At 35.0% G+C, this 24,892-nt stretch overlaps 1 long non-coding RNA gene across 1 annotated transcript in view; it reads right to left on the minus strand.

The window, feature by feature from the left end:
• The window catches only part of LOC116639521, a 41,921-nt gene extending 18,345 nt beyond the window's left edge, over positions 1-23,576 (minus strand). The window contains exons 1-2 of the long non-coding RNA XR_004300861.1: positions 23,500-23,576; positions 13,353-13,420 (exon numbers count right to left, since the gene is read on the minus strand). This is a non-coding gene — a long non-coding RNA (uncharacterized LOC116639521). The remainder of the gene's footprint in view (positions 1-13,352; positions 13,421-23,499) is intronic.
• Between the last annotated feature and the right edge of the window lie 1,316 nt (positions 23,577-24,892).

Genomic DNA, 24,892 nt, shown 5'->3' on the forward strand with positions numbered 1-24,892 from the left:
GGAAATAAATAAGGACTAATTAAAATGTGGTAACTTATTCTATTGATTATTTTTACTACATTCCTCCTTTATATGCCATGGCAGAGGCAATGATATATATAGGAAAGTGGCTTCCATAATAAATAGTAAATCTCATCAGAGTAGATAATTTAGAACAGCAATTGTGTTCTACTGAAGAACCATAAATCCTTGCCTATAGTTCCCAGATAGAGTGATATTTTAAATACATGGTTTTATCATCATCCCCAAAGTTTTTCCAACTATCACTCATAAATTTTAGGTTTTGAAGTCCACAGCATAGAACTAGGAATAATAAATATGCATTCATACCTGGTTAGAGAATGAGGATGCTTGCTTTATTTCAATGTGGGCTTTTATTACATATGATCAGCACAAAATTATTTCTAAATTCCTTTCCCTTTTACTAGCCTTAATGTCAATGTTTGAGTGAGTTACTCAAAACTTGAACAGAGGATTCAGTAGAGTTCCAAAGCAGTGAGCTGTGTTGGCAAAAACCATTCTTTTCATGAACAATATTCTTGCTTGATGCTCAAAGCACAAGGCAATCAGCACATCTCCTGAGAACTCCACCAAAGTCAATCACCCTTTCTCCTCAAAAAGAGAAAGCTACCTTTTAAAAGGCACTTTTAGTTATAAAAACTCCCACTAGTAAAATGGAGCATTTCTCTAGATGTCACTTTTACTAGATTAAAAAAAATCAGAACATGGCTGAAATGAATGCTAACGAAGAAGTATTTTTTGTTAGAAACTTCCTCATGACTGGAAAAATCGATATGACAATAAACATAATCCTGTGCCCCAACTGAGAGCACTTACTAGAAGAAATAAAATATATAACCCTTAGATTAGGGGAAAACAATTTAATATTTGTTGGCAAGAGTATATAAAAACTGATATTTAAGAATTACTGATAGCAATTTAAACTAGGAAAAAAACCATATTTTCCTCTAGTTAAAAAGAAACACAAGCAAACAAAACAAAACAAAATGTGTAGAGAACTAAAAAAATTGTAGCACTTATCTTGGTGACTAGTCCAAAGGAAATTATAAAGATTCAAAACAAAATTCACTAAAAGTAACTGTGGTAAGGAGAGCTAGTTGTATGGTGCTTTTAGTTATGTTATGCTTTTATTATTTATATTTCTACACTGAAGTAAAACAGGCATTCATAAAAATGCACAAATCTTAAGTGTACAGCATTATGACCTTTTGCATATATGTACAATCATGTAACAACCACCCAGATTAAGAAAAAGAGTATTTCCAAAACAGCAGCTCTCCCTTTACCAAAGAGTAACATGTCCTCAGAGTTAACCATTTTTCTGATTTTCATCATCAAAGATTAGTTCTTGAACTTCATATAAGTGGACTTTTTTGTGTATTAATTCTTCCACTGAATGTTGTCTATATGTTTCATTCCTGCTTTGTTTGAATGGATAAGGTTTGTTCTTTTTAATTGTACTGAGTATTCCATTTGCTGAGTAGACTGCAATTTATTTACAAATTCTACACTTTATGGAAATTCAGGTTGCATCTAGTTGGGGCAGGTAGTGACTTTTAACAGATTACAAAATTTATAAAGCCTAAGTGTTCAAAAATAGGCCAATTTTAAGATACAATATAATGGATTCTTATAAAATCAGAAAAATAGATAAATATAAAAACTTTGTAGGAACACGGAAAATGTTAAGATAAGCCAAATACTAAATTGAATCTAACTTATGAATACAACTATATAAAAATTATGTGCTCAAATGAAAATAAACTGGAAGATTATATATATATACATATATATATATGAAATCAATTTTTTAGCATGGTTGGGTTATATGTTATATAATAAAAGTAATTCTAATAGTTTTTTTGCAATAAATGCATTTTAAGATTTAATCAACTTTGTTGACATAACATTTATATATACTTAAATTCATCCATTTAAAATATGTAGTTCAAGGGGATTAAAGAGTACATTTATAAAAAAAAAAAAATGAAGTCCTGCTAAATCCCTTCCTAAAATAAATAAAATAAAATAAAATAAAATAAAATATGTAGTTCAAAAGATGTGACAAATGTACAAACTGGTGTAGCTGCCACCAGATTCAAGATATAAAACATTTCAATCAACTCAAAAATCATTTCTCTATTTCCCTTTGCAGTACATCTCTTCATTCCTACTCCTGGATCAACACAAACTCTAATCTGCTTTCTGTCATATTGATCAGTTTGCCTGTTCCAAATTTCATATAAATGTCTGATTTTTTTCAGTATGTTTTTGAGATTCATCCACATTATTGCATGTGTTAATGGGATGTTCCTTTTTGTTGCTGATTAGTATCTCATTTCAGGGGATATACAACAATTTGTCCATTATAGCTGATGGATATTTGGTTTATTTTTAGACTTTTAACAAATCTGAATAAGGATATTTTGGACAATTATGTAAAACATTTTGGTTGGACATGTTTTACTTCTCCTAGTAAATCCCTAAGAGTGGAATCTCTGGTGGTTTGAAGGTAAGTAAATGTTTAACTTTACAAGTAACTTCCAAAATCTTTTCCAAAATGGCTATACCATTTTACAATCCTAACAATGTATGAGTTCTAGTTGCTTTACATCACTGCAAATACTTATTATTAATCTTTAATGTTAGCCATTCTCAGGGGTTCATGTTGGGGTTAATATAGAGTATGAAATCAGCCATAGTACCTGGCTTGCCAAAATGTAACATGGAGGCCGCTGAGGGCAGGGAAGTTTTCAGGGAAGGGCGTGGGCCTTTGGAATGCCGAGGCCCAAGTGACCACTCTGATGGGGGAATGCCGCAGGGAGTTGCCTTCCCTGAAGCTTTCTTAGCCCAAACAGCCGCTCTGTGATCTAAGAGATGTATGCGTTGTCCCTTGGGCTATGTTTAGTAGAACATGCAGATTAGCATATCTTATCTTTCCCATAAATCCTCCCAGTTTCAGTAAGACCCCTTGTCACACATCACGTGCTTGAGAACCAGTGATAAGGATTTGTGATTATCCTGAAGGACCACTAAAAGCGGGAGCAAAGAAGAGCAAAGGGTCTTTGTCTCTGAGCGTTGACCCCCCTTGCCTTCTCCTGTCTTTCATAGCAAAGTTTGGAGTCATCTTTCATCCATCGGTACAGGGATTGCTGGCCATTCCCGGCAGGTTCACACCATAAGAGACATCTCATCTGGGTTTTAATTTTTACTTCTCATAGTAACTAATGGCTTTGAACATCTTTTCATGGCCTTTTTTTTTTTTTTTTATTTAAATTCAATTTTTAAAAAAAAAGATTTATTTTAGAGAGAGAGAGTGAGCAGGGGGAGGGGCAGAGAGGGAGAGAAGCAGACTCCTTGCTGAGCATGGAGTCTGATGGGGGGCTCAACCTCACAACCCATGAGATCATGACCTGAGCTGAAATCAAGAGTTGGATGCTTAACTGACTGAGCCACCCAGGCGCCCCTTTCATGGCCCATTTTCTGAATGCATTATTTTTCTTATTATTGAGTTGTAAAATTCTGAATAAATTTTTTTGTTATATACATATATATATATATATATATATATATATATATATATATAGGAAATACTGTCTCCCTCTCTGTAGCTTGTCTGTTTTATTTCCCTAATGGTAGTTTTTGAAGTGCAGAAAATTTAAATTTTTATAAAATGCAGTTCATCATTATTTTTCTTTTTCTGTTTTTCCTTTTGGTCCTAATTAGGAAAACTTTGCCTACTCTAAATTTGTAAAGATTTCCTTCTATGTGGTCTTCTTACTTTTAGGTTTATAATCCATTTAAAATTCTATTTTGAGGGTCCTTGGGTGGCTCAGTTTGCTAAGTGACTGACTCTTGGTTTTGGCTCAAGTCATGATCTCAGGGTTGTGAAATGAGTAGCATGTTGGGCTCTGCACTCAGCAGGGAGTCGGCTTGAGATTCTCTCTCTCCCTCTGTCCCTACCCCTGCTCTCTGTCTCTCTCTCTCAAAATGAATAAATAAATAAATCTTTTAAAAAATGTCTATTTTGTGAATTAGGCAATGCGAGAGAAAGTGTTTTTAAAAATGCAATATGAAGTTATTCAACCACATTTCTTGAAAAAAAATCTAAATTTAATCATAATACTTTTGTTGAAAACCTATTAAAAATGTACATATACAGCCTATGTCTGAACTCTGTATTCTGCTATGCTGCTATATATGTCTATATAAATGATTCTTAAAACTGCAAAAGTGACTCTAGAAATATGGAAGGCTTTAGTGATCCCTCAGAAACTTCAAGAAGTCCATAAAGTCTTCCTAATAAAATTAAGAAATTATTTGCCCTTCTTACTGTTAGTTACACTAGTAATGCAAAAAAAGAAAAAAATGCTGGGTAAAATTGATCATGTCTTCGTTCAAATTGAGAAAGTAGCATGAAACTGTATCAATATTCTTTGCATCTTCACAACCACACATTCCCAAAGGGGAAAAAATGCTCAACCCTATACTAAACTTTTTTTTTTTTTTTTTTTTTAATTCTATGGGAGAAATGGGAAGTACTCACAAAACAGTTCTGCTGCATACAAAGAGATGCTGTTTGTCTCAAGGAAAAGTACTGGTGTAATGGTTAAAGTTCACAGCTAAACTAATTGTTTCTTCATAGAACATTGTTTTTACTTGAAAAGATAATTGGCAGAGAAACCAGGATTATTTAGACTTAGGTATTTGGTAACATTTCCCTCTGGATGCTTGCAAAATTTTTTTGTTTGTTTAGTATTCAGGAATTTAATTATAATGTGCATTGGCATGGCTTTCTTTGGTTTTATCTGCTTGTGGTTTGCTCAACTTATTGTATCTGTAGATTTGTATCTTTCATCAAATTCAGAAAGGTTTTAGTCATTATTTCCTTTAAAAAAAATATTTACTTATTTATTTTAGAGCAGGGTAGGGGCAGAGGGAGAGGGAAGGGGAGAGAATCCCAAGCAGACTGAGCACAAAGCCTGATGTGGAGCTCAATCTCACGACCCTGAGATGATGACCTGAGCCAAAATCAAGAGTTGGTTGCTTAACTAACTGAGCCACCCAGGCATCCCTCAGCCATTACTTCTTTGAATAATCTTGTAGCTCCACTCCTTCTTCTTCCCTTGTAATACTTCTATGATATGACCATTGGATCTTTTGGGTTTTCTTCTGGGACTCTATACATTTTCAATCTGCGTACTCTCTCTTGTTCAGATTAAGTGAATTCCACTGACCTGTTCTCAAGGTCATCTAATCTATACTTTGTCATCCCTGTTCTAATATTGAGACCAACCAGGAGGATTTTTCTAGTTTCTATTATGTTTTTCAGTGTTATAATTACTTTTTTTTTTGTAAATTCTCTTTCTTTTTTTTCAGAGAACTTGTCATTCATTACTGAAGTATTATGTATAATAGCTGCTTTGAAATTCTTGACAGATAATTCCAACATTTGATTCATTTGGTTTTGGTGTCAATAGATTGTCTTCTCTTATTTAGTTGTAATGTTCCTGGATCTTATTATGATGGGTGATTTTTAAAAATTTTATCTTTAACATTCTGCCTTATGTGAAGAGACTTTGGGTCCTATTTAAATCTTTTATTTTAGCAGGCTCTTATTGGTTTGGATTTAGCACACTTGTCCTAGCCTACTTTTGTGGGCTGTGGTTCCAATGACTATTTCATTTTCAGAACTTTTGTTTTTGGTCTGTTTGGTTTATCTAGTGCAATTGGGGTTTCTACTTATCCTTGCTGGTGCTGCTGGTCAATCAATAAATAATAATTGAGCAATTATCTAGGAATATGTCCTAGGCAATGGACATCCAGTAGTAAATAAGGCAGCAAGATGCCCCTCCTTTGGGGTCTAATGTTGAAGTGGAAGAAACAAAATACATATGTAAATAAACAAATAATTGAGGGAATAGCTGAGGGAGAAAGAACCTACTTTAGAGGATTTGGTATGAAATGGACTCTCTGAGGAAAGCAAATTGGAACTAAAACCTGAATAAGAAGAGCCCAAATATGCGACAAATTTGGGAAAGATCATTCTAGGCAGAGGCAATGATATGCAAATGTCTGAAAGTAGACAGAATTTGGCATGATTCTTATCAGGTAATGACTATGAACAGTTGGGTCTCAATCCTACTGGAAAGCCTCTGAAACTCAGAATTGTCCTTTCAGAGAATAAAAGAGAAGGAACATATGTTGACAAATCACAAATCCCATCTCCTGAGGGCAAGCCCCATTTCATGAATTGCCTGCAGATCTATATGTAACTATGCACAGCCAAGCAAGATCCTATGCTGCATAATCATAAAAACAAAAAGAGGGGAGAAGGATCACGACTGAATTATGGGATAATTTTCCTAGCTTCAAACATCCTTTGACATTAAAAAGTAGTAACATATCATATAAGAATATTCAGGGACACTTAGAGATAAATCTATTTAGAATTGTTCTACTGGTTAAAATATTAAAGTTTCCTACTTTATTGCAAAAATTCCCCAAGTCAGACAAGTCACATACATTTTATTTCCTATTTATCAGCTAAGTATGTTAACTCACAGTAGAAACAGTCTTTATTAAATTACATTAGTTATCTTTGCATCAAACACTTGTAAGTTTTATGCAGTATAATCCCAAAACCATCTTAATTACTATGTAATCATACAAATTCAATAGGTATACATTGCATGATAAATCCTCATGACTGCCTGTGATTCACTTTTTGCAACATTCTTGCCTTTTTGCAGTAGAATTTGTGAAGACATAAACATTTTATTGTATATTTTTCTATTTTCAAAGAAAATGAAAGGCACATGAAGTACTAATACCATGGACAAAAAAGTGCATTTCATAGGGGCGCCTGGGTGGTTCAGTCAGCTAAGCGTCAAACTCTTGAATTCTGCTCAGTTCATGATCTCAGGGTTATGAGATTGAGCCCCAATGTCAGGCTCCATGCTCATCAGGGGGTCTGCTTGAGATCCTCTCCCTCTACCCCTCCCCCCACTCACACACTCTCTCTCTCAAATAAATAAATAAATCTTTAAAAAAAAATACATTTCATAAAGTTAATGTAACACTGGCCTATTATGCCCAAAGTAAGCATTCTTTTCAAACTATATACTTGAATTTTTAAAAATGTAAGTACATAAAAGAAATGGCACAGAATAGTGTTATGGGACATCTCTGGAAGTAGAATTTAGAAATTTGTCTTCTGAATGACTCACCAGCTGAGTAAACCTGAGCAAGGCATTTATTTTTTTAAAAATCTAAGTTATTACCTCTGTAATAAAGGGAAAATAATTATATCTAATCTTCAGGGTTACTTTTAGGATTAAAATAACATAATCCAATTTAAAGCACAACGGCCGGCACAATGTAAGTATTAAATGAATGTTAGCTGACTATTATTATTATCATTATTCATTTAGACATATTATACTCCCTTAAGTTTCCTGAGTATGACGATATGCACAGTGTTTAAAACATTCTGAATACTCCAAAAGGTATGCAGTAATAATGGTCTCACCATTTCTAAAGGTTGCTGTCACTGGGGAAGGAAGCAAATACTGCTGTTGGTGTTTTTATGCCAACTAATAAACTTTATTCCTCAGAGGCTGACTGAGACATATAATCTGGTGTCTCAGTTGGTAAAGGTTTTCAGTGACTTTTCAGAAATTGTACAAAGGTCTACCTTTTATTAGGAAAATTGATCTTGCATCTTAAAGGTCAACAAAGTAAAGACTTGATTTTGGTTCCTAGGAATCCCACAAAATAAATTGCATGTAAGATAGTTTATCTACTTTATGAGTTAACTCCATCTGTATTTGCACCTGTGATTTCTGGGAGCTTGTACATTTAGAACATGCACTTAAGATGCTAAGAACTTCAGCTGTGAGGAACAGAGTTTTAAAATTGCAAAAGGTACTTTAGGAAAAGGCTTGTTTTAAGTCAACCGCACTCAGCAATAGAGGGTAAAAATGGTTGTGCTACAGAGCAGGTGGCAGGGTGGAATTTACTGGTATAGATGCATAGTGCCATTCCCTTTAGCTAGAGAAGACATGAATGGCCTCACATTCTGGCATCTAGCCAAGATCAAGAGCACTCTGCTGTCATATTCAACTCACCCATTCAGTTCAAGCACATTTTTCCAATGTTATAAAAATAAAAATTTAATGCACAAAGTTCCATGAAAGATGGCAGAGTGAATTCATGCTTTCATAGCCTCCCTGCCTGAAACCTAATGAAATGAATAAAAATAGAGATAAAAACTGCCTGTATGCTTGGGAATTATCATAACCCCATACAATAAACCAACGAATATCAGTCTGTTAAAAAAAAAAAAAAAAAACAAAACCAAGTGGATCAAGCTGAGAGACTGATTATCATAGACATATCTTCAATTAAGAAGACTGTGTGGTATAAGAAATAAGAAAAGAAGTCCTGAATGGGGTCTACTAGGAATTATAGTTGAGGAGATGAGTTTGGAGAGTAAACACTTTATGGGAGAAATGAGAAAAGCAACCTGTGGAACTAATTCTACCACAGTGAAAGGGCAGGTGGATGGTAGAGATTGTTAATATATAGACATCCCAGGCAAGTCACATTATTTTGTTTGAGCTGATTTTCTTCCAAAAAGAAAAACCCATGGTAGATGGGAAACTCTACACTGTAGTTTCTGACACAAATAACATAAGAGAAATATCTGCATGTCTACACAGATCTGAACTTTCATCTGAGTGTTCAACTCCCTATCAATCAAAAAAGTGTAAAAATAAGAGAAGCCTCCAGATCAGAGTAGTCAATAAACTTAAAGAGAAATTGCTTGATGACAACATCTAACGGTACCCTCAGCTCCTTCTCTATATTACTCAATCAAATAAATGATTAAGAAGGTATCTAAACCAGCAATTTGTATACCTAAAAGTTAATTCCTAAAGGACCAAGTGACACCTCTGAGAGAGGGAGCCAAGGGAGAAGGGACATGGTAAAATATCAAGAGCAATATTTTAAAAGACCACTCATAGCACTAACATTATTCTTGAGCAAAGAATGAGTTCTGATGGGTTTCTTCACTTAAAATGAATAAAGAGGATAAAGCAGGATGATACCAATGCCAACATTAAAAAACTCAGCAGAAAAAAAAAAATGGGGAGGAAGAAAAGGAGAAGCATGTAAATGACAAGCTAATTACAGAGTAATTTCAGAACAAGTTATATAATAGTTGACACAACACATTTCACTATGCATTCAGGTATTGAATACTACCTGATCAGGGAAATGCAAATCAAACTACAATGAGATATCACTTCACACCTATCAGAATGGCTAAAATCAACAAGACAAGAAACAACAGGTGTTGGTGAGGATGTGGAGAAAGGGGAACCCTCTTGCACTGTTGGTGGGAAGGCAAACTGGTGCAGCCACTCTGGAAAACAGTATGGAGGTTCCTCAAAAAGTTAAAAATAGAGCTACCCTATGACCCAGCAATCACAATACTAGGTATTTACCCAAAGGATACAAAAATATTAATTCAAAGGGATACATGCACCCTGATGTTTAGAGCAGCATTATCTACCTCAGTAGCCAAATAATGGGGATAGCTCAAGTATCCATCCTCTGATGAATGGATAAGGAAGATGTGGAATTATATGTATATACATTATATAATATATATATAGAGAGAGTATATGTATATATTTATACTAAATATACATATTCCATGAGCACTCATATACACACACTCTCTAAAGAAAAAGAGGAAAACACAGAAAAAACGCTACTGAATCCCAAAAATGAAGACATATGCAAAATATACTTCCTGACTGTGTTATAAAATACTAAATATAAATAACAAAAATGGACATAGAAATCAATTCCTCATAAGTTATAATTATAATAAATTTATTACAAACAAATTTGAGAGAGAAAAATGGCAAAAAAAATCCTATAGACTAAATTAGACTAAATTATTTAATATATTTTTTAAAGTTGTTATAATCAGGGACACTTGGGTGTCTCAGTTGGTTAAGTGTCTGCCTTCAGCTCTGGTCATGATCCCAGGGTCCTGGGATCGAGCCCCATATTGGGCTCCTTGCTCAGCAGGGAGTCTGCTTCTCCCTCTGCCTGCCACTCCCTCTGCTTGTGTGCTCTCTCTGAGAAATGAATGAATAAAATCTTTAAAAATTAATAATAACAAAGTTGTTACAATTAATAAAATGATATACTAATGTAAACATTTAGCAAAAAGCATATACTAGAAATTCATGATTGCATGCAGGTAGCAAAACTTAGGGAAAAAACTATTAAATATCCATTAATAGGGGAAACTAATGATAGATCTCACAGATTCAATAAAGGATATGGTATGTAACATTTTAATACTCATGCAGCAGATTCGTATTTATTGGCCAGATAAAAGAACATAAAGGGAAAAGGCCCTTGTTAGGCACAGAAGAGCTTGGCTACTTATTCTGGATAAGAAGCCAGGAGAACTGGAAAATCACTATGTCATACACCTGAAACTAATTTAACATTACATTTCAACTACATTTCAATTAAAAAAAAAAACCCACAGGAGAATTGGAATTACTCCCATCTATCCTAATCAGCAATGAATCCCTAGCCCCCAGCACAACAATGGAACCCAGATCTTCTTTAGTTTTCACATTTCTTTTGAGAAATTGATATAAACTATAGACCCTTTCTCTCCTGGAAATTTGAAACTCAACTATAGTGTTCTATGAGCCCCTAATTAAGAACCCCTGATGCTGGGCGCCTGGGTGGCTCAGTCATTAAGCGTCTGCCTTCGGCTCAGGTCATGATCCCAGGGTCCTGGGATCAAGCCCCGCATCAGGCTCCCTGTTCGGCAGGAAGCCTGCTTCTCCCTCTCCCACTTCCCCTGCTTGTGTTCCTGCTCTCGCTATCTCTCTCTGTCAAATAAATAAATAAAATCTTTAAAAAAAAAAAAAAAAGAACCCCTGATGCTGGTACATGACTGCGTGAGTCCTTAAGTCAGTACTTATGGGTTTGAATCCCATCACTCTGTATAATGTTGTTCTGTTGTTCTAGTTCCTCATCTGTGACATGGGGAGAGTTCACCTCGTTGGTGATTATAAGTATTGTGTGAGTTAATGCACACAAAATGATTAGTAGCAAGAATATCATAAATGTTCAATGCATGTATGGAAATTTTAAGTAGGACAGTACCTGGTGCATAGGGCAAGGTAACAATAAGTATTTCTTAAAGAAACAAATAACTGTTTTTATCTATTTCTCAGGATTGTGAATATCAAATTGTTAGCATATCTTTGGAAACAATAATTTGAGTCAATGTATGCATCAAAAAGGAAAATTAAAGAATTGATTATAACACATTAAAATGTAAATAATCTTTGAATCCATAGAGGAGGGGACTGTATTTCCTTACATAAGAATGCCAGGTACCATAAGTACAAGTAATGATAGAATTTTTTTTTTTACTCAACATTTTGTAATCCCCCTGGAGGCAAAAATAGGGCCTCCCAAATATGTCTAGATCCTAATCTGTGGAGTCCTTGAACATGTTACCTTACGTGGCAAAAGAGACTTTACAGATGTAATTAAATTAAGAACCCACAGATAGTGAGATTTTCTGGTATTATCTGGATGAACACAGTCTGATCACATGAAAAAGCAGAGAACCTTTACTACCTGTGGTCACTGGGAGATGTGACTATGGGAAGAGGGTCAGAGAGACATAATGTAAAAAGGACTTAACCTGTTGTCACTAATTTTGCAGATGGAGCAAGAGGCTGATGAGCCAAGGAATGAGGGTAGCCCTTAGAAGTTGGAAAAAGTTGAGAAAACAGATTCTCCCCTAGAGCATCCAAAAAGTAATTCAGCCCTGCTAAGGAATACATGTTATTCCAGTGAGTTCTGTGCTGACTTCTGACTTTCAGAACAGTAAGATAACAAATTTACGTTGTCTTAAGTCACTAAATTTGTGGTATTTTGTTATGGCAGAAACAAAAACTAATTCAACCTCTATATAATAATCTATTCAGCAAGGCTCACCTATGGATGCTAAAAGTTTTGGGCAAAATGTTGTTGAGTAATAGGATAGTCACATGTCACCCCCCCCCATAATACTCACTAATACAAACAAAAGAATGCACCTTTACATGGGAAGAGAATGACATTTACTATCTTAATCAAGAGTTCAAACTTAGCATCTTTAATAAGGGGATATTCTTATAGCATCTCTGATGAGATGCTCTATGGAGTTCACAACAGCCACATAAAGTGGCTTAGCATCTTTAATAAGGGGATATTCTTATAGCATCTCTGATGAGATGCTCTATGGAGTTCACAACAGCCACATAAAGTATTCTTGCCAAATGTTTTACTGGATCTAATAACACCTATAGACCTAACTTCCTTATATTTATAAGACATGCAGAAAATATTTAAAAGGAATACAAATAAACAGTTACACCCAGAATGTGAGATATACTATGAAACAACTGGCCTTGAGTCTTCAAAAAGTCAATGTAATAGTAAAAAAAAAAAAAAAAAAAAAGGAGCCTGTTCTGAATTAAAAGGTAATACAGAGCTACGACAACCAAATGAAATGGGTGAACTCTGATTGGATGGGAGGGAGGAAGAAGAAAGGAAGGGAAGAAGAAAGAAGAGAAAGAAAGAAGGAAGGAAGGAAGAATAGCTACAGGATATTTTAGAGATACATTACCTATTAAAAATAAAATAATATACCCATGATTCCCATTAGCACCCCTTTTCCAATCATGAATAAATGCATTAGCTGAGGACTGTGGAAAGAGCATTGCTTTTGGAGTCATGGAATGTTGTTTCCAGTCTTGATTATGTTTATGGATGATTTAAGGAAAGGCATTTACTCTGACTGTCAGTTACCTTAACTGGATTAGATTAGATGATGTCTACTGAACCTGAAACTTGTACATTCCTTGATGTTTCCTTCAGGAGAAACTTTGGGAAGCTTTTCTTTGATGCTCAGTTCTGGTGAATTTCAAATGACAAATTTCCTGAGTTTTTTTTTTTTTTAAACATTTTATTTATTTATTTGACACAGAGAGAGAGAGAAGAGCAGGGGGAGCAGCAGAGGGAGAGGGAGAAACAGGCTCTCCGCAGAGCAGAGAGCCTGACACGGGACTCGATCCCAGGACCCTGAGATCATGACCTGAGCCAAAGGCAGACGCTTAACCGACTGAGCCACCCAAGCGCCCCCAAATTTCCTGAGTTTTATAAGGTTACTATTTCTGTGTAACAAAATAGCACAAATGGAGCAGCTTCAGTCAACACAAATTTATTACCTCAGAGGTTCTGTAGGTCCTAAGTCTGGACCTGCTGTGGCTCGATTCTCTGCTCTGGGTCTCAGGAGCTGAAATCAAAATGTTGACTTGAGTTACAGTTCTCATCTCAGCTCAGGATTGTCTTGCAAGTTCACTGGTTGTTGGCAGACTTCATTTCCTCGCCAGTTTAGGAGTGAGGCCCTGTTATCCTTCTAGCAGTTGGCTAAGGTTAGCTTTCAGCTCCTCCACGCTGCCTGCAGTGCTTTACCGTGTGGTCACCAGAAGCAATTCACAACATGAATGTTTGCTTTCTTTCAGGACACCTACAGCCCATCACTTCTACATCTTCTACCACCTGCCTGGAAGACGCTCTGCTTTGAAAGGAATTCTGTGATTAGCTCAGGCCTACTGAATTAACCTCTCTCCCATAAGGTCAACTGATAGGGAACTTAATTATATCTGCAAAATCCCTTCTAACCTATAACATATCCTAATTATGGGAGTAAAATTCATCATATTCAAAAAACGTGGGGATTATTCAGGGCATGTTCACCAGGAAACAGTGAATCCTGAGGTCCATCTTAGAATTCTGCTAACTGTATGGCTATCTCAAATCCATTACATAAGAAAATATAATGCATTCAGTTGTTGTAAGTATGTAGAAAGCATTTTGAAATAGACATAATTTTCTGTGGAAATCATTAAAATATTGAGTCAAACGTATTTCTTATTTTGAAGTAGTAAAAACTCAGCTTCTATAAAGACTTAAAACATAGGAGTATCGTAAGAGGAAATAAATTTAAAATTATGACAAATATGGATTCACACATCAGATCAATAAAGTAATTTATTTGGAGACCTTGCAAAAGTGTATTTTATCATATGTTATGAGCAATCGCAATGTTCTACTGGTGCAAAATGTTCAGATCAAAGAAAAAATAAACACATTTTTAAAGATTTTAGAAATTGTTAAGAACTCATGAATGTGAAAGATCAATAGAGGTGAACACATTCCATATGATTAAAAAACAATTTAAGCGATTACAGGGACTCTTATGATTTAAAGACATATCCTTAAAGTGTTTGGCAAGTATTTGAAATGCTATAGGCAAATATAGCATTTGCTCAAATTAATATTAAGGAGGGGGGTTCTATTTACAAATGCTAAGAGATGGGAGACAAACAAAGACTGATGGACAAACAAAATTAGATGCAAAAGGGCATGTGAAATATATCCATTTAACCAAAAAATTGGAAAGCTACTGTGCCAAGTGCTAGGGATACTTAAAAAAAAAAAAAAAAAAAAGGTTTTAGGAGGAAAGACAGACACTGGTCAAAAATTTTAATACTGAGTATTATTAATGATAAAGTTTGGTATGCTATCGTAGCATATAACACTGGAACTTACTTGAATAAATGATCACTGCAATTGGAACCAGGAAAATTATATTTAAAAATAACTTTGTGTCCTCCTCTTGTAATTGTTTTTTACTCTACATTAGGTTCAATGGTGATAGTGAGGGGATAGAATCGTATGGAAACAAGCACTGTTCTTGATTTTAAAAATAGTGAAATGTTGGGGCACCTGGGTGGCTCAGTCGGTTAAGCGTCTGCCTTCGGCTCAGGACATGATCCTGGAGTCCCGGGATCAAGCCCCGCATCGGGCTCCCTGCTCAGTGGGGAATCTGCTTCTCCCTCTCCCTCTGCTCCTCCCCCCTCGTGCTCTCTCTCTGGCTTACTCTCTCTCAAATAAATAAAATCTTAAAAAAAAAAAAATAGTGAAATGTTAAATGAGATGTGTCTGGTCTCATTTTCAATGCTAGGTGAGAAGGATTGATAACACCTTCAAACACAGTGATCCCCTATTTAAAATTAAACACATTTTGGGGCACCTGGGTGGCTCAGTTGGTTGAGCATCTGCCTTTGCTCAGGCATGATCTCAGGATCTTGGGGACAGAGCCCTACACTGGGCTCTCTGCTCAGTGAGGAGCCTGCCTCTCCCTCTCCCTCTGCTGCTCCCCCTGCTTGTGCTTTCTCTCGCCCTCTCTCCTGCTCTCTGTCAAATAAATAAATGAATTTTTTTTAATAAAATTAAATTAAACACATTTTGAAATTTTCATAGTGGACTTTAAAAGGAAAAGACAGGGATTAAAGCAACTTTTAAACTAGCTTAAAACAACTGAGTTCAACAGTTATATAAAGCATAGATGCTCAGAATTAAGGCACAGTTTAAAGGCTCTCCATTCTCTCAGAGAATCCCAAGTATCCTCCACCGTGTGCTGGGATATCACCAATCAAGGCATACTCTGCATACGCTGAAGCAACCTCCTCTTTCTTTGGAAAACTCTTTCCTTTTTTTTTTTTTTTTTAAGATTTATTTATTTATTTTGAGAGAGAGCGTGCACACACACACACACACACACAAATACGTGTGTGTGAGTGACTAAGGGGAAAGGCAGAGGGAGAGAGAGAGAGAATCTTGAGCAGGCTCCATGCTCAGGCCAGAGCCCAATGCAGGGCTCAATCCTAAGACCCTGAGATCAGGACCTGGGCTGAAATCAAGAGTTGGACACTTAATCAACTAAGCCACCCAGGCACCCTGAATATTTTTTAATTAGCCTTCCTCTACTTGAAATTCTTCTTCTTCCCTAAACGAAGTATCCTAATTTCTCTAACAGACATAATTGTTTTTGCTGTTAAATATTACCATGTTAGCTTTAGATCACTGTTTCAGCACACAGAAATCTTTTGAAACACAATTATAATTGAACATTTTCCCATTCTGTAAATTTGCTAAGAATATTTTTATAATATCATCCAATAAATCAATAGGAGTAAGACAAGAACAGGGTAGAGTCTGGGGGCACATCTTTGGCTACCTGCTTCACAACTGAGATCAATTCAACTATTAGCTTGCTTCTAGGACACTGGAATTATTCCAACTTTTCCAAAAACGGAACTAATATTCAGCTTAATAAATATCTTATTGAAGTCTAGATGCAATATGCCTACTGAACTTCACTAATCTACTTGGATGGTAACACTTTCCATGAGCAAAATGAAGCTATTTGGATATGCTTTGTCATTATTGTAGCACCTCAGTGCCCTTTGATTCTGAGATCAAATGTTGTTCTAAAACCCCCTACCAACAGCTATCACAGATCCTATCCCCTTTGAGCCTAACATCGATTTAATCACTTTTATCACAGGTTTGGATGTGCATCATGGCAGTGAAGTAGCAAAATACTGAAGGAAAAAAAAAAAAACTTGGAGGTTATGGCTAGCTAATTGACAAGAATGCAGATGAACTGTGTCCTTTGCAAAATTCATCCAGTAGCGTGTCTCTTTAGAAAGCAGCCCTGTGCAAGGCTGGGGTTTTCTGATGCATAAAGATGTGCTCTAAAAATGCCAGGGAGGTAGAACACTCATTGTGGTTGTCAATGGAATGTCCCGTTAGTAACCCCTGTGGAAAACACAAAGCTCCCAAGCGCATTGAGTCATGAAGGTCACCCTGCATAAATCTGTCTACATTCATGATCTGCTACTGCTAACTGCCACCAAGTCAAGTTCAGTGTACACCCTATGCTGCTGAAATGGCAGACCTCATTGGATGAAATCCCAGCGATCACATTCTCATTTCTTGCTATTTATCTTTACGGCAGTACAGTATCTATTCAGAAACATGCCCTTGAGCATTTGCATATCTGAAATGGCATTTGTTAATGTGCCTACAATTTGAGAGAAGCATCTATTATTGGGGCGTACACATTTCAAAGGAAAAATACTGGTTATAGCTCCTTCTATAGAGATATGACATAGTTAGCACATTCTTGGTCTCTTGCAACAATGACAAATTGAAATAGCTAGGTAAAGAATTGTAGTTCTTCTAAGCCCTGACAACTAAAGATGATAATTTTTATATCAAAATAATAATAGTTATAATATACTGTGGTATATATTTTACATTATTTCCCGGCTTAAAATTTCTTAGAAGCATTATTTATTTTTAAAACATAATTATAGGGAAGATACTAATTTTCCCATTTTATATATAATGAAACACATTCAGAAAGGCTAAGATATTTGTTCAAGTCACATTATGAGGAGCTGTATTTAAGATCTCCGAATGCAATGCCTTTTCAATTTGGTTCTCTGATTTTCAAGATTATAGATATATAATTTTTAATTAATCACACAATTATTTAAAAATAACCCAATCATTCATATGCTGTTGAATTGCGTCCTTTCCTTGTCTGATATATTAATTTTATTTTACTTCTGCGATTATTAAATACATACAATCCATCTGTGAATATCATTTCCTACCACATTAATCTAGGCTCTAGTTTTATTCTATCACTTGAGGTATATTCTGTTATTTAAAAATCAATTATAATATAGTGTTTAAATCTTGACTGTCCAAACACATAATATTATAAATTAATACTATGTAAGTATTCAAATTGAATTCCTAAATAGTAAAGCCTGAAAAGCCAAATTTATGACATTAAGAGAAACACAAGTTAAAAAAAAATCCCAGAATGTTAACAGAAACACAAAAAGAATGTGAAAGTCAAGAGAGAGAGGAAAGGACAAAAAGAAATCTAATCTGTAAATGATGGATGCCTCCAAAAAAGGGAATACAACAAATCAAATAGAATGTTCAAAAACATAATGAAAATAAAACCACTGACTGAAAAAGGACCCGAATCTGCAGATCAAAAAGGCTTAATATTACATAATGATTAAGAAATGGGGTTTTGAGCTAGAGAATTGTGCTGAGTCCTGACTCATGTTGGCTTTGGGCAAGTTATTAGAGTCCTCAAAGCTTCACTTTTCTAACATGTAAACATCAAGTTGTCCTGAGGATCAAATGAGATATTTGTAAATGGCTTAGCCAAAGTTTTGGCATATTAAAAGTGTTTAATACATGTTTGTGCTCATCATTATGATGATGACAGTGATGATATTTAAATTATGATAGGCTTGCAGAAAATATTAATTTAAAATAATAAACATCTATTTTCTACTGAAATGTCTAATGTTGAAGAATTTTGCAAACATCCTGGCAGAAAAAAATAAAAATAAAAACACTGCATAATGGAAACTTTATTGGAAAGGAATTTTAGGTCTGAGAAATATTCCATATGTCTGTTCCTTTCTGAGAATCCAGAAAAAAAAAAAAAAAAGTCATTTATATGAAATTTGACAAATTAAATTATGGTAAACATTTATTCAAAAAATGGTATCTCAATTTGGAAAAATAAGAAATTTATTATATCTCAGTTTAGAAACATATGTAGAATTCCAAATAGATTCAAACCACAAAAGTGCTTAAAGAAGACACAGGTAGATATTTCTGTAATCTTGATGTGAGACAGAAAGACAGACTTGACTATATATTAAAACTTCTTATGATAAAAAATATGATGATGAAAGTTAAAAGATAACAAACCAGACAAATATTGAATATGGAAGAGGGTAACCTATCACTACTACATAGTCTTTATAGGTCATTAGAATAAAAAGGGACAAAAGAAATGCATTGGCAATTAACAAGTGAGGAAATACAAATGGCAAACCTATTAGTCAACCTTAGTAATAATTTTAAAACATGTAAAGAAAAATGAGACTGTTTAGTCACATCTCAGACTAGCAAAAATAAAAATTATTTTTAATGGCCTATGATGTTATGGGAAAAATAGTTACTTTAGGTATTTTTTTTCTTTTAAACTTTATTTTTAGAGCAGTTTTAGGTTCACAACAAAATTGGACAGAAAGTACATGGTTTCCATATATCCCCACCCCCATCACACAGCCTTCCCCACTATATCCATCCTGAAGCAGAGATGGCACATTTATTGTGATTGAGGAACCTAACTGGACACAGTTTTATCACCCAAATCAATAGTTTACATTAGGGTTCACTCTTGGTGTTATATGGGTTTTAGCAAATGTATCATGACATGTGTCCATCATTATAGTATCATATAAAATTCCACTGCCCTAAAAATTATCGATGCTCTGTTTATTCATCCCTCTCTTCCCACTAACTCCTGGCAAAAATTAATCTTTTTATTGTCTCCATCATTTTGCCTTTTCCAGAATGTCATATATTTGGAATCATACACTATGTAGCATTTGCAAATTGGTTTCTTTCACTTAGCATTATTCATTTAAGGCTCCTTCCTATCTTTCATGGCTTGATAGCTCATTTCTTTATAGCATGGAATAATATTCCATTGTCTGGATATATCACAGTTTATTTATCCATTCACCTACAGAAGGATATTTAGGTTGCTTCCGAGCATTAGCAATTATTAATAAAACTGCTATAAACACAAAAGTGCTTTAATTTTCTCACTGTATATACATAAAGAGGTATATGTGTGTGTGTGTGCATGTGTGGGTGTGTATATATGTGTGTGTGTGTGTGTATCATACATATATGTGTCTTACCATTTGTATCACTTGCAGACACCTTGACATTTTACCCTTAAATATTACATTTGTATGTCTCAATAACAAGGATATTCTCCACATAATCGAAATACATAAATGCATTATCACCTCGAGAAATATAGCATTGTACAATTCAATTATGTAATATAAATTTCATATTCAAATATCACAAATTGTCCCTTAATTATTTCATAAATGCTTTTCTGTTTCTGGATACAAGATTCAATCAAGGATTACAAAATTGAATTTAGCTGCCATGACTCTTTAAACTACAATAGTCTCCCAGCACCCATTTTTCTGTTTATTTTCTTCCCAACGCTGACATTTAAAAAAATCTAGGCTAATGGTTTTGCAAAATGTTTCTTAACTTGCATTTGCTTGTTTTTTCACCACTACTGGCCTCATTGCTACATACGTGCCTTGTGTCTTCTCTGTGCTTTTCAGTAGGAGCATGATGTCAGCTTGACACAGGGTTCGTGTTATCAAAGTTTAATCCTTTGGTGAGCCCATAAATTTCTCCAATGTAAAGGAACTAATTTTAAATCTTATCCTCTTACAATAAAAAAATAATCTGTGGGGCAATACTTTGAGACTATGGAAATAACTTGTTCCTCAACAACCGTTTACCCAGTAATTCTGGTATCCATTGAAGAGCCTCATCTGAATTAATTATTTCAATGGGAGCTGCCATGTGACTTCCTTTTTCTACCATTCCTTCTTAATTTATTAATTTGTACTTTATACAAAAGAACTTTTTTTCTGCCAGCCCTCAACACTATTTTAGTACTGTTATTGAATTCTAGATTCTTTTATATTCATTGTGTTATGCATAAAACAGTGTTATTCTTTTTGATGCTCAAATTGTCAGTATTTGGCCAGTGAGAGCCATTTAATCTTTCCGCTTAATTACTTTATGATGAAAGTACTGCCACTAGAATACTAAAGTTAATCAAGTAATAGAATTATTCCTAAAGTACTTTTAAATTGCACCATTTAAAAAAAAAATCACACATTTATTATAAATTAAATACGATTTGCTATTATAGGCCAAAACTGTGACAGTATGATCTGCTAGAATATGGAGATGCCATGGTGCCATTTGTCCCAGTCTGTAAGATGTGGGCTGGGGGAAGTGAATGGTAAAGGAGGATTCTAGCAATGTCAATGTGGTCTCTCCAGCAAGAAAGGTTTGAGAAGGATTACAGTCATTTATCCTTTTTGGCAAGTAATAGCTGCTTTAAGTATTTGCAGTTTTGCAAATATATGTTACATACCCCATTCCTTATTTCAAACAACAGAAAAGCAAGTACACCAGGTACATAAATATAACAAATTGCAGATAGAGGATGTTACATGTGTATTATGAAGCCACGAAAGAAATATTTTTTCTGCAGTTTAGAAATCTAATCTATAGATAATATTGAAAAGGTTAGATAACATTTGTGTGTGTGTGTGTGTTTTCAGACAGAATTTTGCAATTGAGAATGGAAAGGAGAGACCAAAACTTGGAATAATTAGAAAGGAAGGGCAAAAAAGTAAACTAAATTCCAAAGTTTTGAGTCTGGAAGATTAAGATAATCTAGCAAACATTTTTAAGTGATCACTTACTATGTATTAGACATTTTACTAGGTGTTGGACAGTGTTTCAATGACTAGGTACAAGAATTACCTTAGAAGAGTTCGATGTCTAAAGAAAGTAACAAAGGTTAACACTAAATTTAAGAGAATATGGTAAGTGTTTAAATCAAAGCATAGACAAAATTGAATGAGCACACAGAGAAGGAAACTAACTATATCTGGTGGAGGGAGGGAAGTAAGCAAAAAATACCAAAATAAAATCAGAAAACATGACAATTATGTCTCCAAAGATATTTCTGATTTGTCAGATAAAGGGGACATTCTACATAGAGTAAAAAAAAAAGAATATCGATTGACTGCATAGATAGGTTAGACAATTAGATAGATAGATAGATGATAGACAGACAGATAGACAGCTAGAAGGACAGAAAGACAGTCAGCTAGATAGACAGCTAGAAGGACAGATAGAAAAATAGATGATAGATAGATAGATAGATAAAAATATAAGAGAGGGAAAACAAATGAATAATAATTTATTTTAATGGAAACAATACCTAAGAAAAATCAGTGTCAGATAAGGCTGGAAAGGTAGTTTTTTTTTTTTTTACCAGAACTTTTTACCAGGCAATGATGCTTAATAAAAAGCAAAATACCAGAGTTTGCAGTAATCAAGAATGAGGGTCTGTTCGCTACAGCAGTGGTTCAATAGATTGGTTTAACAAGATGTGTTAAACAGTTCAGTTTTTTTTTTTGAGATTTTATTTATTTATTTGACAGAGAGATAGAGAGATAGTACAAGTAGGCAGAGAGGCAGGCAGAGGGAGAGGGAGAAGCAGACTCCCCGCTGAGCAGGGAGCCCGATGCGGGGCTCAATCCCAGGACCCTGGGATCATGACCTGAGCCGAAGGCAGCCACTTAACCAACTGAGCCACCCAGGCATCCCCAGTTCAGTTTAATCATCATTTATTGAGGACCAGACGCTAAGTTCCTGGAGTTCAAAGAGCACTACTGTCAATAAAATTACTCCAGGGGCACCTGGGGGGCTCAGTTGGTTAAGTGTCTGCCTTCAGCTCAGGTTATGATTGCAGGGTCCTGAAATCAAGCCCCACATCAGGCTCCCTGCTCAGCGGGGAGTCTGCTTCTCCCTCTTCTTCTGCCCCTCTCCCCCATTCATGCTCACTCTCTCTCTCTCTCATGCATGCGTGCGTGTGCATGCTCTCTCTCTCTCTGTCAAATAAATAAATAAATAAAAATCTTAAAAAAACTCCAGATGACGGTCACTTCTATCAAGTATTGATGCACTATGTGAAGCATTTTGAGTGCACAAAATGTAATCCTTATAACAACCTTATACTATGGGGAGAGTGCACATTTTCACTGTGCAATGAGAAAACTGAAGGCACAATCTAGGAACAGCCAAGAATAGATGAGAAGAGAGAGAGAGAGAGAAAGAGAAAGGGAAGGGAGCGGGGATGAGAAAGAGGAGGATCATAGAAGACTACGGGCTAAATCTTATAGTAGGAATGAAAAAATTTCAAAGAATGTCAAAAAACTACCTGTCAGTCATAGAATTGTTATGATCCTTTTGAAAAAAAAGTTAAGAGAAAGATCTCTGATGACTGTACATGATCTTTTGTTTTCCTTATTAATACTACAGATACAATTTCAGAACTTTATTGACAATCATTAAAGAAAATTATTGTAATGAGAGATCTACCTATACTCCTTAAACACATGTATTCTTCTATTAATTTGCCTTCTTTCCCATTTAGATTGTTGATCCTTCAGAGTTCACCAAATGTATTAGATTATGTAAAATACATAGGAAATGACTAATAATTTTTCCAAGTGTGTTAAAAGACACAGTAAGAACAGAAGCTCAGAAATTTGAAGAAGTACAGTTATAAATTCTACATCTGCAGGGAAGATGGTTAGTAGGGTAGAAAATAAACGTTTTCAAAAGCTTTACTATATCCAGAATTCTATGTGCAAACCTTACACTAAGAGTTTTTTTTAAAGGAGGGAGGAAAAAACTGAGCCATAAAGCCATTATATTCATATAAAAAACAAGTATTATTTTCTTAATGACACATAATCTAATTTGAATGACAGTCAAAAATATACCTACCTTGAGGTGGAAAGGTGAGGATATAACATTGCTGCCCAACCTGGTATTTGTCTTCTTGGAAGTGAGGCAGAGCCAAGCTGCTGGGAAGAAAAAAAAAAATTGTGAAATAGGTACATTTTTAGACCCTACCGCTAGACTTCCAGTTATGACTCATTATCATTCAATACCAAAACAGGGATGCATATGTTTAAATGTGGGTAGAAATAACTTTGCTGTATATGATGTACCACACTAAACTCCATGATTTTTACTCAATCTTATAGTTATTGCAACACGGTCATTCAGTCACATAAAAATGTTTTCTATTCAGAAGCAAAAAAAAAAAAAAAAATGTCTCTTAAGTGTCTGACTCTTGATTTTGGCTCAGGTCACGATCTCAGGGTGGTGAGATTCAGCCCTGCATCAGGCCTTGTGCTGGGTGTGGAGCCTGCTTTAGTTTTTCTCTCCCTGTCCCTCTGCCCCTCCCCCCTCAATAAAAAAAATGTAGAGAGAACATCACTGTCAATATATCTCAATTGCAAAACAAATGTCTTTTTTTTTTTAAGATTTTATTTATTTATTGGACAGAGAGAGACACAGCGAGAGAGGGAACACAAGCAGCGGGAGTGGGAGAGAGAGAAGCAGGCTTCCAGCTGAGCAGGGAGCCCAATGCAGGGCTCGATCCCAGGACCCCAGGATCATGATCTGAGCCGAAGGCAGACACTTAACCGACTGAGCCACCCAGGCACCCACAAATGCCTTTTAATAAGGATATAGATGATAAAAATATTGGCATATTTAAGTATTGCAACTGAAATAGATATTGGTACATTCTAGATACGTCACTATAAAGATATTTTGGGTTTCATTAGATGACTTTAAATTATAATCAGATTTTCTCAAGCTTTTACATTTACCAAATGATAGAAAAATAATAGAGAAATTTAAAGAAAGGCACTTATGTTCATGCATTTTGCTCATAAAGGGAATCGCTTTGACTCGATTTGAAATTTCAACTGTTTGTCCAGCCACCAAAATCCATTCTATATGCCAACAATAACATCTTCAAAATTTCATAGCATAAAGTCATTTTCAAATTCTCCACAATGGAGTGTAACAATCTGCTGACCATTGCCAAACCATATGAAAATAAACAAGACATTTGATTTATGTGGCATAAAACTATGTTGCCAAAAAAATTTAATATGCTAGACATATATTAGGATATATATTTAAAACTATGAATTCAAAATGTTACTTTGTGGTTGTCCATGAAACAAATATTATCCTCTATTACACCATAACATCTCTTATGTACTCCATCTTTTGAGATCCTTCACTAGCACGTAATTCAATATTCCTTCTAATGATGAACATCACTACTGTATCTAACTGTCAGCTCAATACATCCAGA

Source organism: Phoca vitulina, unplaced genomic scaffold (assembly GCF_004348235.1).
Source record: "Phoca vitulina isolate PV1807 unplaced genomic scaffold, GSC_HSeal_1.0 scaffold18, whole genome shotgun sequence".
NCBI classification, from domain to species: domain Eukaryota; kingdom Metazoa; phylum Chordata; class Mammalia; order Carnivora; family Phocidae; genus Phoca; species Phoca vitulina.